This window comes from Equus caballus, chromosome 1 (genome assembly GCF_041296265.1).
Source record: "Equus caballus isolate H_3958 breed thoroughbred chromosome 1, TB-T2T, whole genome shotgun sequence".
NCBI classification, from domain to species: domain Eukaryota; kingdom Metazoa; phylum Chordata; class Mammalia; order Perissodactyla; family Equidae; genus Equus; species Equus caballus.
This window is the reverse complement of record NC_091684.1, coordinates 131,644,201-131,650,453: the sequence shown is the minus strand read 5'-3', so window position 1 is coordinate 131,650,453 and position 6,253 is coordinate 131,644,201. Positions and strand designations below refer to the sequence as shown.

At 44.2% G+C, this 6,253-nt stretch overlaps 1 long non-coding RNA gene across 1 annotated transcript; it reads right to left on the bottom strand.

Annotated features, from left to right (window-relative positions):
• Positions 1-3,009: 3,009 nt before the first annotated feature.
• LOC138917337 (uncharacterized) lies at positions 3,010-5,856 on the bottom strand. The gene is made up of 2 exons (XR_011425195.1): positions 4,463-5,856; positions 3,010-3,253 (listed from the first exon to the last, which is right to left on the bottom strand). It is a non-coding gene; the product is annotated as an uncharacterized lncRNA (long non-coding RNA).
• Positions 5,857-6,253: the final 397 nt, after the last annotated feature.

The window sequence follows — 6,253 nt, the reverse complement described above, 5'->3', positions numbered from 1 at the left end:
GTGTGTGCATGGGTTTCTTTTTGGGTTTAGATCAAAGGTTTTTGTGAGAGAGATGAAATGACACATGGACCTCCCTGCCCCATCTACTCATTTTCTCAGCTGCTGATTGAGGCAGGTCAGGGGTGAGGCAGACTGAGGACCAAAATGAAACAGCTTGTCTGTAGACAGGAAAATCAGGGTTCTAGCTTCCTGTCCTCTGATGCTCTTGGCTCTGCCCTCTCTGTACTGGCCTTGTCCTTAGGCTGGCAGCAAGTGGGTGGCCTCAGTGCTAGATGCCCCAAGTAGAGAAAGGGGAGCGCCCTTGTCTTCCTGTCATCACCTTTAGGAAGAGAGAAGGGCCTATGCCTGAACCAGTCATTGGCAAGAGGAATAGGGTTATGGATGGAGTGTTTCTGTGCCCCCCAGAATTCATATGTTGAAGCCCTAACCCCCCAGTGAGATGGTTTTAGGTGGTGGAACCTTTGGAAGTAATTAGGTTTAGATGAGGTCATGAGAGTGGTATTGTCATGACTGGATTAGTGCCCTTATAAGAAGAGAAAGATGGAGAGACTCTCTGCATAAGCATGTACCAAGAAAAGGCCACATGAGAACATGGCAGGAAGACGACTGTCTACAAGGCAGGAGAGGGCCCTCACCAGAACTGAATCTGCCGGCTTCTTGACCTTGGACTTCCAGCCTCTGGAACTATGAGAAATAAAGGTCTGTTGTTTAAGCCACCCAGTCTATGGTATTTTGTTATAGCAGCCCGAGCTGACTAAGACAAGTGGCCGCCTAGCACTGGCTTAGGTCAGCCAGGGCTCCTTGTAGAAGAGATGGATTCCAGGGCTGGGGCGGGGAGAGCACACAGTGAGCCTGGAACATCTTGTGGTACAGGGAAGCTAGCAAAGAATAAGGGTCATGTCCAAAGGAGCCAGCTTGTCTCGCTGGCCAAAGATGGGACAATTTAAGCATCAAAAAGATAAGCTCTGCCTCCACCCCTGACTTCTGCTTCTGGAAAGATAGAGCACATGCGCTTCTCCCTATTCCTCCCACTGAGTACAGCCAAAACCTTGGACATTATATATAAAACAAACATAAGAAGACTCTGAAAGGTGGAGAGAAAAAGGCAGACTGGCTAGGATCCTCAGGACCTGGAGAACACCACTGCAGGGCATTCCTTAGACGTTCCTCCTGCGTCACATCTCCTGGGCTGGCTGCTGGAGAAGCCAGCAACCTGGAAATGCCAATACACAGACAAAGCCCCAACAGAAGCCTGCTCTCTCTAGCCAAAGGTCTGGGAAAGGGGCAGTCCAGCGAGATAGAAACTTACAGACTGTAACCGCTGTGCTCCAGCCACACACCACAGAGAAGCTGCCGCCCCTTCCACCCCTGCCAGCTAAGGCTAAGTGGGTGCCTAGACTTCCATGTGGCAGTAAGGAAGTGGCATCCCCCTTCCCCACAGGCACTGGGTCAGAGGAGGACTGCTAAAAGAGGAGATTTAAATAAGATCGAGGGTCTCATAATACCCCAAACGTCCAGGATAAAAAAAAATCTTCCATCATACCAAGAACCAAGAAAATTCCGAATGAAAAAAGATAGGTTCCAACACCAAGGTGAGTCAGATGTTAGAAATCTGTGTCAAGGATTTTAAAGCAGATCTGGCAAAAATGCCTCAAGCCTCAGCAAGGAAACAAGATATAAAGAACTGGATGAGAAATTTTAGAACTGAGAACCACAATAGCCAAAGTAAAAATCTCACTGGATGGACTTAACAGAAGAAGAAAGAATCAATGAATTTGAAGATAGATCAATAGAAATTACCCAATCTGAACAATAGCGAGAAAACAGCTTGGAAAACCAAAACAACAATAACAAAACAATGAAGCAGCCTCAGTGACCTGTAGGACTATACCGAAAGGTCTACCATTCAGAATAGTATCATCAAGAGTCCCAGAAGGTGAGGAGAAAGAGGGTGGGACAGAAAAAGTATTCAAAGAAATAATGGCGAAAAATGTCCCAAATATGGCAAAAGAAATAAATTTACAGATTCAAGAAGCTGAATGAAGCCCCCACAAGATAAACCCAAAGAAATCAATGCCAAGGTAGATCGTAATCAAACTTCCAAAAACTAAAGAAGAAAAAAGATCTTGAAAACAGCAGGAGAGAAACAGCCCCTTACCTATGGGGAAGCAATTCGAATGACAGCATGTTTCTCATCAAAACCCATCAAGGCCAGAAGGAAGAAGCACGACATTTTTGAGTCTCTGAAAGAAAAGAAGTGTCGGCCCAGAATTCTGTATTCAGCAGAATTTACCTCAAGAATAGAGAAGTCAAGACATTATCAGATGAAGACTCACTAATGTAATTTGTCACCAGCAGACCTAACCTAAACATAAAAAGGCTGAAGGAGGATGTCTTCACAGAGAGGAACAGAAGCAATCTTGGAACATCAGGAAGGAACAATGGAAAGAGTGAAAATATGGATGCAGGAGACTTCCCTCCTCTTGAGTATTTTAATTATGTTAGGTGAAGCAGAATTTCTAACACTGTTGAATGTGGTTCTCAATGTATGTAGAGGAAATGTTTAAGGTTATTATAAACAGGAGAGGGTAAAAGGAGGTGAGGTTTCTACACTTCATTCAAACTGACAAAACGTCAACACAAGTGAACTGTGACAAGTACAGTGTATAATGTAATACCTAGAGAACCACTTCAAAGGCTGTATGTACAATGTAATCCACTCAAAAACAATATAGACAGGTCAAACTGGAATTCTAAGAAATGTTTGAGTAACCCACAGAAGGGCAAGAAAGAAAACAAAAATGAAAAACAGAATAAAACGAAAATAAAATGGCAGACAAAAGTCACAAGGAAAGTTCTAAGTCTCATCAAATGTATAATTCAGCTTGATTTCCCAAGCAGTGCTCCCTCTTCTGTGTTGTCACAGAATCCCGCAGACACTTCTCATTGTTGGTGTAACATTGCGTTGTAATCGTGTATTTACTTATTTGCCTCTTGTACCAGCTTGAGTTTCTTTTGTTTTCAAATTTTTTTATTTTTTATTTTTCCTTCTTCTCCCCAAATCCCCCCAGTACATAGTTGTATATTCTAGTGTGGGTCCTTCTAGCTGTGGCATGTGGGACGCTGCTTCATCATGGCCTGATGAGTGGCGTCATGTCCGTGCCCAGGATCCGAACAGGCGAAACCCTGGGCTGCTGAAGCGGAGCACATGAACTTAACCACTCGGGCATGGGCCGGTCTCCAGCTTGAGTTTCTTAAAGATAGAATTGTGTTTCCATGTTTGCATAGCCCCAGTGCCTAATAAAGTACTCTTTCAATGAATTGGGGGGAAGATGAGGACTGCAATGAATTTAAAGATGTTGAATGTAAAAAAAAAATCCGTAAGTCCATAGTAGAAAAGAGTTCTTAAAAGAAAAAGCCCCCTCCCAAAAAACCCCAAATCAATCCTAATTTGTCACCATTGGATGTTGTTATTGCACTGAATTCTTAGTCTGAAGTTGATAATTAAGGGGAAAGAATTCAGAATTTATCCTGATTTTTTAGTATTTCAAGATAACCAAATAGCCTTAGTCAATGAGGTAAAGCTCTTCTTTACAGAAAAATACCAGCTAATGTAGAAGGATTGACAGAATTAGAAACTAACTATTTTGTAACTCCCAATTAAATACTTGGTTGAGGCAAGGATCATCAAGGATTCTAAAGTCATGAGCTGAAAGGTGGATGTGGTGTGAAACTGGGTATTTGCATGGTGCTAAAGAATCACCTCCTGTAAAGAACCCAATGTCCCTCAACTGGTAAATGGATAAACACATTGGTACGTCTACACAGTGGAATACTACTCAGCAATAAAACGTATTGAACAAAGGGGCTGCCCTGGTGACATAGTGGTTAAGTTTGCATGCTTGAGTTCAGTGGCCTGGGGTTCACCGGTTTGGATGCTAGGCATGGACCTACACACCACTCATCAAGCTATGCTGTGAGGTGTGCCATACACAAAATAGAGAAAGATTGTCACAGATGTTAGCTCAGGGACAGTCTTCCTCACCAAAAGAAAAAGTATTGAACAGATAAGCATGACAATGTGGATGGATCACAAATGCATTATGCTAAGAGAAAGAAACCAGATTCAGAAGTCTACATACTAAAGATTCTATTTATATGATATTATGGAGAAGGCAAAAACTATAGGGACAGAAAGCAGATCAGTGGCTGCCAAGGGGTGGGGTGGAAGTGTTGACTACAAAGGCACGTGGGCAAATTTTGGGGGGGGGGGTGACAGAAATGTTTTCTCTCTTGATTGTGGCAGTGGTTACATGAGTATATGTATTTGTCAAAACTCGCACTCTAAAAAGGCTAAATTTCACTATATGTAAATTATTTCTTAATTTAAACAAACAACAGGAGACCAGCAAAACAAAGTCACCCCATAGATTACTTAGTGGTCACAAGGTGTGAAACATACCTTTACAACACAGAGGTCTGGCTGCCACAGCCCTATCCATGATCAATTTCAGCCTCACTAAAGTGGGACAACCAGATGCTAGGCGCCTCCTAATGTGATGCAATTTGGAGTGCAGAGCAGCACGTAGGAGGTATCCTTGAAGATACATAGCCAGGTATTCAGATCTGATTCCCAGTGTCCAGGAGAAACTACAGACAGAGGAACAAGTTAACACCACCTGAGGAAACATTCAGCCAATCCAGAATGTGATCGGGCATCTCAAAGGGCAGCTGGCTCGGACTCTTCAGAACGGTATGAAAACCAAAAAAAAGGGGGCGAAGTGGGTTGGGGTAATTCCATCTAGATTAAAAATTATTTGAGAGACATATAATCCTTGATTGGACTATACCTTGAACAAGCCAGCTATAAAAGACATTTTGGGGACAATGAGGGAAATTTAGCTTGATTTCCCAAGTAGCGCTCCCTCTTCTGTGTTCTGAATGTGGACTAGGTGTTAGATGACATTAAAAAATTATTAACTTTATTAGGTATGATAAAGGTATCATGGCTTTGTAGGAAATTGCTTTTCAGAGATGCATGGTAACAGATTAGGGATGAAATATCATAATTTGTCTAATTTACCTAAAAATACTCCTGCCAAAATAAATGAATAGATAGACAAAGCAGGGAGGAAGCAGAAGTAGTACGAAGGGGCAAATTATGGCTACGGGTCAGGCACCAGGCCTGCTACACTGACAATGACATGCAGACACCTTACAGAGGCCTGCCGAGCCTGCCCAGACCTGACCTTGGTTGTGTGTCTTTGATACTGGCTGAATACAAGGTTGACATAAGGGAAACCCTATTGTAGAAAAGAAACCATATTGTAACTTTGAAGGATCTCTGACTAACTAACCCAGCTGGATATGCACCGGCCAGGAGACCCACCTGCTCTGTAGATGTTATGACCTCTGCTTGTGCATATACCTCCCAGGGGCGATAAGATGATAACTTCATTCTTTTGAGTTCCTTAGGAATGTGATGACCCCCGAACAGAGAGTCTACGCTGATAGCCATTATCAATGAAAAGTGAAAGATCCAGTGTGGCAACTCCTGGGTCAACATTTCTAACCCCTTCTCTTGTAACCCACTGGCCTATATAACTGCTTCAAGATTCTGTTCCCCCCTTGAGATGGTTCTTTTGGACATTAGTCAGCCATCGTCCCTCTTGCTAGCAAGCTGTAATAAAATGCCCTTTCTATGCCACCTTTGTGTGGTAACATCTTCAGGCCCCAGCACACCCCGAGGTACACTCCAGCCACACAGGCCTTCTTTCAGTGGGCCAATTGGTGACCTACCTCCAGGCCTTTGCACTGGCTGTCCCTTCCAGCTGGCATGTTGTCTTGTCCCCACTCTTTGCCAGCTGGCTCCTTCTGAAGTCTTAGCCTAAATGTCATTGCAGAGAGACCCTCCCCCACAGAAACACCTGAAGTGGGTTCTGCTTCCGAGCCTGTTTTTTGTTGCTTGGCTGCACTTCCCACCGGCAGGTGGTGGTGATGATTCTGTTTGTATGTTATGCCTGACTGTGCGTGGATACTTAGCACCACCACCGGGTCTCAAGTGCGCTCCCTGCGCACATCTGCAGGTGCCTCTGCATTGAGAGGTTGCCAGTGTTTCCTGCTGGCAGTGCCTACCCTGTCCCGGACTAGCCAAGTGACTTCTCCCAACCACGCAGACAGCTGCAACCCAGGACCTCAGACCTGACTCCACATCACACCAGCACCGGGCAGCAGGAAGCCAGGTTCCTCCACC